This window comes from Schistocerca gregaria, chromosome 4 (genome assembly GCF_023897955.1).
Source record: "Schistocerca gregaria isolate iqSchGreg1 chromosome 4, iqSchGreg1.2, whole genome shotgun sequence".
In the NCBI taxonomy this organism is placed as follows: Eukaryota; Metazoa; Arthropoda; class Insecta; order Orthoptera; family Acrididae; genus Schistocerca; species Schistocerca gregaria.
The window spans coordinates 346,707,397-346,716,951 of record NC_064923.1 but is presented as its reverse complement, the minus strand read 5'-3'; the positions used below and the strand labels follow the sequence as shown (position 1 = coordinate 346,716,951).

At 45.6% G+C, this 9,555-nt stretch overlaps 2 non-coding genes across 2 annotated transcripts; one reads left to right on the top strand and one right to left on the bottom strand.

Moving 5' to 3' along the window:
- Window positions 1-8,168: 8,168 nt before the first annotated feature.
- On the bottom strand, window positions 8,169-8,243 carry Trnas-cga (transfer RNA serine (anticodon CGA)). The gene has a single exon. It is a non-coding gene; the product is annotated as a tRNA-Ser (tRNA).
- A 114-nt stretch (window positions 8,244-8,357) lies between these two features.
- Window positions 8,358-8,432, top strand: Trnas-cga (transfer RNA serine (anticodon CGA)). The gene has a single exon. It is a non-coding gene; the product is annotated as a tRNA-Ser (tRNA).
- Window positions 8,433-9,555: the final 1,123 nt, after the last annotated feature.

The following is a 9,555-nucleotide window of genomic DNA, read 5'->3' as shown; positions in this document are numbered from 1 at the left end:
CCTGTTAGCGAAGATTTCGTCGGTCGTCTGCTGTCATAGGCCATGAACCCCAAATTTCGTCGCACTGCCCTGACGGATACTTTCTTCATACGTCCCACTTTGGTTCCTTCAGTTATTTCACGAAGTGTTCCTTGTCTGTTACTGCTGACAACTCTAACTATGTTGAAATGAAGAGGCGCTGCTCTCGGTAGTTAAAAGAAGGCTGTCAACCACTGCGTTGTCCGTGGTGAGATGTAATGCCTGAAATTTGGTATTCTCGGCAAACACTTGACACTGTGCATTTGCGAAAATTAATTCCCTACCGAATTCCGAAATAGAATGTCCCATGCCTCTAGCTACAAATATCATTTCGCATTCAAAGTTTTGTAATTCGCTTCGTGCGGCCGTAATCTCGCCGGACACCTTTCAAATGATTCACCCGAGTAGAAATGACAGCTCCGCCAATACACTGTCCTTTTACACCTTGTGTACGCGATACCAGCGCCATCTGCATACGCTGCCTATCGCTATCCCATGACTTTTGTCACCTCAGTGTAGGTTGAAGTAGCTATGTTGAAATGAAGAGGCATGCACAGGATGGACATGCGTGGAGAGCTGCATCAAACCGGCCTTCGAACTAATTAAAATTATAATAAAAATGAATTCTACTACTGATTTATTAATGCAAAGTCGAAGGAGCTATTACCAAAGCAATGGCATTTTGCTCAAATTTCTGGAGGTTATCGTACATTCCACAACAATTAGAACTGCGAATGGTGGGCATAAAGTTTTATCCATTGTTTTAAAGAAATGAAAAATTAAAAAAAAAAAGAGTTTTTCAACTGCGTGTTAGCAGTCATGCTACAGGGACTAAAACAAAGTAGCACAGCCCACAGGTGAATGGACTTTCCAGACGGCTAATGGTGTCATCAGGATTAGCCTGAAATAGCTCCAACATTTTCGCTGCTGCCGAAATCGGATTACCACACAATACTCCACTGTCGGTGGTCTGTGTTAATTTGCTTTAGCTCCTTTAGCGTCATGCAGCGGTACTCTGGCGCGAGGATTTTAATTTGTACAAGATATGATGTACCCGCAAACAAACAAAAAAAATTAATTACGTTAACTTTATTTTCTCGAAGTGATCATTAAAACTTCAAGGTGATCATTGAAACCTCATGGTTACCCGTCGTACGCTGAACACCTTCTCACATCGGTCATTCACGAATTCCTGAAAAATCAAATTACTTTCTCCATTATATACAGAGCCGTGTACCATTCGGTTGCACCTCTCATTATTTCATCAGTACTTTCTTGATGGCCACCAGGTGCCTTGTCATTTAATTATTTTTACACGATAATATTTCTGCGAGCACTTTCCACTTTTGAGTGTACAAAGTCGTTCCTAAGCGAATCTCCCTGGAGAAAGCAAATGAGGATTACCGCAGTGCAAATGCTTTAACTGGTATTCAGCTGCGAGCGTTAACAAACGAGGGGAATACTGCCGCCTACCTCTCGTAGGGCTGGTGAGAACGCATCGCGACAGCAAGCGCCTATCCACCAAGTTAGGGTCGTGGGAACCCTACTCTAATCCTAAGATTCACTTTGAGTAGATCTTTCATTTAAAAATCATAAAAGGAGATAACGAGCAATGCACAACCTAAGGTGAGAACACAAAGCATTCGGCAATGGCTACTGCAATTCCTCGCTTAGGTTGGCACTGCCGTAAACCAGTTAGTACAGGCTCGACAACTAGCGGTGTAGAATTTGTTTCTTCACTTACAATCTATTAACACGAAAAACTGCCGTCACACTATCGATTTCAGTCCTTAGTGACCATCTTCAGAGATGATAAAAACCAACGAAGCCTTATTTACGTTAGTAAATCGCTATCCAAGTAGCTGGTAGCAGTTGCAGCGTAAGGGCAACAAAAATACGATTTTCAATACTTCGCACAGTTATTGCCCAAATTTGAAGGTTTATACACTCTCATGATCTACTCAATTAGAGGTACAATCGTATGTAATAACGTTCAACACAATTAGACTACTATATATTGAGGTAGCGTGAGTCTCAGCCCGCAAATTACAGAGACTATATTCATCCAGTATCAGAGCACAAATTTTACACATAATTTCCGTCTTAACGATACTTTTTCTCGCTGACATCCCCCCTCCCCCTTCTCTGCCCCCCTCCTACTAAATGATGAAGGCAAAATAGTTTATTGCGTACTACAGTTTCGCTCATTATGTAGCCAAACTTCAACATCAGGCACGAGATTTTAATTTATTACCATCAACTCCATTCACAATACACTTTGCATACAGAATCTAATACACCGCTAAATGTACCTGCAGAATTACATTACTGTCCGACAAATACTTCAGGAATTGTGGCATAAACATTCAAATGTGCGAAAAATTAGCATATCTTAAACATGGGAGTTCGATTCTTTAAAGAGGGGGGGGGAGGGGGGGGAGGGGGGGAGGGGAGGAAGTTACTGGTATTATCCTCATACGATTACGCCAAAGTGATATTATCAATAAACAAAACTAGCTTGGCATCGTCGGATTGATGTAATAATGTGGTGCGCACCACGACACAGTGCCAAATTCTGCGAACAGAGGTACTATAGGTGACAAATGTCATAGGATGCCTCCTAATATCGTCTCGGACTTCCTTTTGCCCGGCGTTGTGCAGTAACTCGATATGGACTCAATATGGTTCAAATGGCTCAAAGCAGCATGGGACTTAACATCTGAGGCCATCAGTTCCCAAGACTTAGAAACTAATTGAACCTAACTAACCAAAGGACATGACACACATCCATGTCCGAGGCAGGATTCGATCCTGCAAACCGTAGTATCAGCGCGGTTCCAGACTGAAGCGCCTAGAACCGCTCGGCCACAGCGACCGGCATGATATGTACTCAACAAGTCGTTGGAAGTCTCCTGCAGAAATAATGAGCCATGCTCCCTCTATAGTCGGCCATAATTAGCCAAAGTGTTGCCGATACAAGATTTTGTGCGTGAACTGACCTCTCAGTTATGTCTCATAAATATCGATGGGATTCATGTCGGGCGATCTGGGTGTCCAAATCACTGGTTGCAACTGTACAGAATGTTCTTCAAACCAATCCCGAATATGTTTGGTAACTTGAAGTCCTTAAATGGCTGCGAAGGGTCTCCAGAAGCCGGATTTAACCATTCCCAGTCAATGATTGGTTGAGTTCAACCAGAGGACTGAGTCCATTCCGTGTAAACACAGGCCACGCCATTACGGAGCCACCACCAGCTTCCACAGCGCCTTGTTCAGGACCCGGGCAACCTCAGTTGCAAGGCTCCGCGGGCTCTGCGCCACATTCGAACACCATCAGCTCTTAACAACTGCCATCACGACTCATCTGAGAACGCCGCGGTATTGCAGCAGTCTAGGGTTCAGCCCAGGAGAGGCGCTGCAGGCGATGTCGTGCTGTAAGCAAAGGCACTCGCGTCGGTCTTCTGCTGCCATCGCTTGTTACCGCTAAATTTCGCCGCACTGCCCTGACGGATACGTTCCTCGTACGTCCTACACTGATTTTTGCGACCACTTCACGCAGTGTCGCTTGTCTGTTAGCACTGCCAATCCTACGCAGATGCCGCAGCTCTCCGTAGCTAAGCGAAGCCCGTCGGCCACTGCGTTGTCCATGCTGAGATGTAACGTCTGAAATTTTGTATTCTCGCACTCTCTTAATTATAGGGATCCCTAACGATATCCGAAACGGAATGTCTCATGCGTCTAGCTTCAACTGTCATTCCGCGTTTGAAGTCTGTTAATTCCCCTCGTGCGGTCTTAATGAGGCCGAAAACATTTCCATGTGAATCACCTGAGTACAAATAACAGCTCCGACTGCCAATGCACTACCCTTTCATATCTTGTGTACCCGATACTACTGACATCTGTATATGCGCATATAGCTATCCCATACTTTTGTTCTCCAGATGTAACTGTTTGACGATCCGAAGCTAATTTTGTTTATAACTAATGACGATGTCACTTTGGCTTACTCACATAAGGATAACATTACGCTTAATCAGATCTGGACGTCATCATTAGAGACCAAAATCGACAGTCTGACGCATTTTTTTTTTTTTTTTTTTTTTTTTTTTTGTAATGATAAGCTGGAAATAACCGACTTCAGTCACTGTCGTGACTTAGTAGTATCTTGTAAGAGCAGCGGTATCTTATACAACTGCAGCACATCCCGCGTCAAACTAACACATTAAAGCGCTCCTCCAATAGTTGTTCATGAAACAAAATAAAAACAAAAGGGAGAACGGGCGTAGCTGAGGACTGGAGCCTGGAGTCCGGGCTGCGAGCCCCGGCGCCGTGCGTCGGACCGCGTGGCACCCACCCCTACCCCGCCAGCGCCACAGGAGCATCGCACCCGGCCTCGGCCAACCACATCCGGTGGCCGCGACGCTGGAGAAGCCTCCTCGAGAACCTCTGAATTCATGTATCGCAAGCGCCGGCATTAGCAGCACCCCGTCGCTTCACAATCCCTCGAATGTGTCTCTTTCGAGGATATATTAATATGGAGCAGCTCGCCGCGGCATATATTTACCTGTTCCGTCCACCATCGGGACCAGTAACTACGTCGAGGAAAACGGTTTCTTCGGCGGCATTTGCTCAGAATTTCATAGCTTCTGGCCTGTCTTGTAAACTTTGCAAATATTGCAACAACAGCTCATCCAAAATAACGCTTGCGCACTAACTTCGAAGTATAAAAAAATAAGACTGAAATCAGTAATCATTACCTACGAAAAGCCTTGCATCAGGTCGTTAGTGGCCGGCCGGAGTGGCCGAGTGGTTCTAGGTGCTACAGTCTGGAACCGCGTGACCGCTACGGTCGCAGGTTCGAATTCTGCCTAGAGCATGGATGTGTGTGATGTCCGTAGGTTAGTTAGTTTAAGTAGTTCTAAGTTCTAGGGGACTGATGACCTCAGAAGTTGAGTTCCATAGCGCTCAGAGCCATTTCACCATTTTTTAGATCGTTAGTATGTTCACTCACAGGCCAAAACATTATGACCACTGCCCAACGCGACGCTGGATGCCGCCTGGTGGTGTTACGGGCACGTGACGCGAGAACAAAAGTACGTAAGTGCAGCACGCATGGACGGGGATCACTCCAGTTTCAAATCAGGAAATCCACTGAGATAAGCGACTTTGCCAAAAGGCAGATTATTATTACGCAGAGTCTGTGAACGAATTATCGTAAACGGTGAAGCTGGTCCAATGCTCTTGTGCTGCCGTTGTGAGCATCTACGGAAACAGGTAGAAAGACAGTGAAAGTACCACTAGGCGCTAAGTGGTTGAACGTCCACGAACTCTTCACAGAACGTGGTGTTTGCAGGCTTGTCTGCCTTGTAAATTAGGACAAAGGGTAATCTGTGGCATCTCTGTCGAAAGAGCACAATGTTGGTGCACGCACAAGTGTTTCAGAGCACACCGTTCAGCGTCCATTGTTGAGCATGGACCTGTTACATGTTGACGCAACGATATCGTCAATTACGATTGCAGAGGGCACGGGGCCATCGGAATTCGATCGTGATCAATGGAAAAGTGTCGGCTCTTCGGCTGAATCATATTTTTGCAACAGTAGATCGATGCTCGCCTCCATAAACGCTGTCATCGAGATGTACGGCGGCTCGAAACGTGCAACGCACCATGGACGCGGGCTGGTGGGAGCAGTAACATGGAATGGGAGACAATCTCCCGTGGCTTGCATGTGACCTGTGGTAGTAATCGAAGACACGCTGATAGCTGCGACCCATCTGCATCCCTTCAAGCTTTAAGCCTTTCCCGATGGCGATGTCATCGTTCATTAGTGCAACTGTACGTGTCTCGGAGCTAGAACAGAACTGTGCAACAGTTGTTTGAAACGCATTGCAGTGAACTCACGTTAATGTCTCGGCGACCGAAGTCGCCTGATGTAAATCCTATGGCATCCCTCTGGGTCGCTATCGGGAGCCATCACTGCGTATACAATTAGCGGCTCGTTATTTACGTGAATTACATGAGCAGTGCGTAGACATTTAATGCCACACACCTCCCCAAACCTACCGACACAAACTGTCGGATCCCTGATACGCAGAATCAGTGATTTATTTCGTTCTAAAGACGAACAAAAAAAGTTGTTAAGCAGGTTGAAATCTGATGGGTAGGTTGTCAGAGAGCGCACAGGGTACGGTTAAGGTTGTGGATGGGGCCGTAAACAGTTCACTGTGGGTTGCACAATCAAACACACAACTTTATTCTCTAAGAACCACTTATTTACATATTGGCTTAAAAGATCACTATTAAACAATGCGGCAGAAGGCCTAGTTAAAGAACACTTGAGATGCTTTCCGGGCTGAAGGCCACCAAAAACCACAACAAACACAAGGACGGCCCCATCCACAACCTTAACCTTAATCTTAATCTGTGCACTCTCTGACTACCCATCCATCAGATTTCAAATGGTAGCAGAGCGTGGTTACGATCCACGGATCTCTGGGTTATGGGCCCAGCACGCTTCCACAAACACCTCGAACGATACTAAAACCAGTCACTGAGGAACATCAAGGACGAATCACAAGTCGACACACACAGCGAACCCAGAATCGTTTGGCAACCAAATACACGTCGTCCGGTAAGACGACCGCCCGAAAAGACCAACCAAGGCCGTCGCGACTCAAGTGATGTGTGTCAGTAACGGTCGGGCGAGTCTTGGCTGTCCGGAGATTACTGCAGCTCCATCCCGGCTCAAGTCCATGTCCGTTCGGAGCTCAGAGACATGGCGACCCGGGCACACTGGCTCGGACCCAACCATGCAGAGGAAACACTTGTCCATTGGCCACCCGACATCTCTGCACGAGGAAGGAACCGACCCACGTCCGGCAAGTTGACCAACTGACGAGGCCCAAAAACGATCAAAAGACCAAATGCACGTTGCCCGATGAGACGACCGACCGAACGACCAACCAACGGTCGTTCCCGCTCTACCCTCCTTCCGCCGGACAGTACATGTGTGTCGCCATCGGTCGGCGAGTACTGGCTGTCCGCACCTCAACAGTGGACTTATTGATAAGCGCTGCTGCTGCTGCCACTCACGGGCAGGCAAGCCAGCAACTTAGTGACACCTGTAAATCAACAAAGAGAAGATGTCAAGCTATAAACGGCACGAACACGAGCCGCGCACGGCTCACAGGTAGTCGTAATGTTTTGGCTCATCAGTGTAAATGATTTAATATGTGATTTCACACACATTGACTCCTGACGTAGAGTACTTCGAACCGGAAGAGGTTTCAGTATAAGAATTAGCTGCTGAACTTAATGTCACAAAAGTCCAGGATTCTGCGATGACATTGCTGAAACCAGCTTGGTCGACCAAGAGTTATCTTTCTTCGCTCTGAGGCCACATTTACCTAGTACTGAAACCAGAAACTCCCGTTCAAGGAAACGTTTAGTTTTTGATAGATAAATTATCTGTCAACTCTTTTTTATTGCAGCTAAGGTCGTCTAGGGTGCCAGCTTATATCCTGTACCAAGGTAACGTAGAAACATATCGTCAATTAAGGAATCGTCACATGTTGATATGGATATGACACCTGCCATTTATGAAAATCGGTTTTTCGGAGTGATTTGCTGGAGTTGACTCAGACCATTTTACAATAACAGTCAGTTCCTAAAGTAAGTACTACCAATTAAAAATTCCAGATTTCTTATCACATAAGATAAGCTAAATTCCGCCCGAAGAGGCGTCGGAAGGCCCAACGATACCGATCGACCGACCGCCATGTCATCGTCATAAACAGGCATCACTGGATGCGGATCTGGAGGGGCATGTGGTCAGCACACCGCTCTCTCAGCCGTTGTCAGTTTTCGTGACCGGAGCCGTTTGTTTTCAGTCACGTAGCTCATCAATTGGCTCACAAGGGCTGAGTACACCCCACTAGTCAACAGTGTTCGGCAAACCGTATGGTCACCCATCCAAGTCCTAACCATGCCCGACAGCGCTTAACTTAGGTGATCCTGTGTTAACTCTAGGGCAAGGCCGTTGGCTAATCTTATCACATAGATTACCAGAACGTCCATAACTAATTATATATGATCAAACTGTAATTATATATTAATATCACAATTGAAACTTCCTGGCAGATTAAAACTGTGTGCCCGACCGAGACTCGAACTCGGGACCTTTGCCTTTCGCGGGCAAGTGCTCTACCAACTGAGCTACCGAAGCACGACTCACGTCCGGTACTCACAGCTTTACTTCTGCCAGAAGAGCTTCTGTAAAGTTTGGAAGGTAGGAGACGGATACTGGCAGAAGTAAAGCTGTGAGTACCGGACCTGAGTCGTGCTTCGGTAGCTCAGTTGGTAGAGCACTTGCCCGCGAAAGGCAAAGGTCCCGAGTTCGAGTCTCGGTCGGGCACACAGTTTTAATCTGCCAGGAAGTTTCATATCAGCGCACACTCCGCTGCAGAGTGAAAATCTCATTCTGGAATATCACAATTCATTGAGATGCTGTGGGAAGGGAAGTTAGGAAGGAGATGGTAGAGATTTAGAGAAGGGAGCACGTAATTTCTGGTGACAATGATTCAAAGCAAACTATCGAAATAATTTATTCATGTAAACTAGCTTGGGTTCTTAAAAACGAAAGACGCGCGAAAATAACAAAAGCATTTTATTCTTATTTAATAAAGAAATTTGCTGATTTTCTCGACAAAAGTTTCCAGTTTAACATAAAAGTACAATTTTATAGTACCATATAATACTACTGCCGTACAGCTGACCCATCAATAACCGGTGTCTTATTTTTATAATACACGTAATGCAAACATATACAGTGCAGACTTTTTCATACCTGTTCTTCCCCTTGTTCGACTTTTTGTTCAGAAACTATGTGATACAGAGTCGATTCATTTCCTATAATAACTTTGTGAATACATCTTAGTCAACTACAATGTAACAGAAGGATATTTATAATTCCACACGAAAAATGGTCCACTTTTATTCTAAAAATGTGTTGGGAATCCACACTAATAATTAATGTGTAAATTATCTATTACTAGTTTCGTGGCTGGAAAACTTTGAGACCAGAAGGCATAAAATATTGGTTTACTTAATCTGACATATTAGACCCAAAAGCCTGTAAAGAAGAGGGTCCAATTCGTTTTCGGATAGAAACACAGGTAATACTGTTCCTATGTGGTATGCTTGATGCTGGTATCGTAAATATGCGAGACATGAAAACTCGAAGCTGCGGCAAAACATTTCCAGGCCAGGAGTATTTACACGAACCACACTATGTCCGCGAAGTGAACGAAAGCCAGATAGGTGAAGTGAATGAGGGAACATGACACGAAGTGATACAGGGTAACCTCCGCCACGCACCTCACGGTAGCCTGCGGAGTATCGATGTAGATGTGCAGGGTGACAATTACTGAACTATATGAAACAAAATCGTCATAACTTATGAACGGTTTGCGTTGCGACTTTCAAACTGCAGGATTAGCCGCTGGGCATGATGGGAATTGGTATGCGCATGCATGGTTT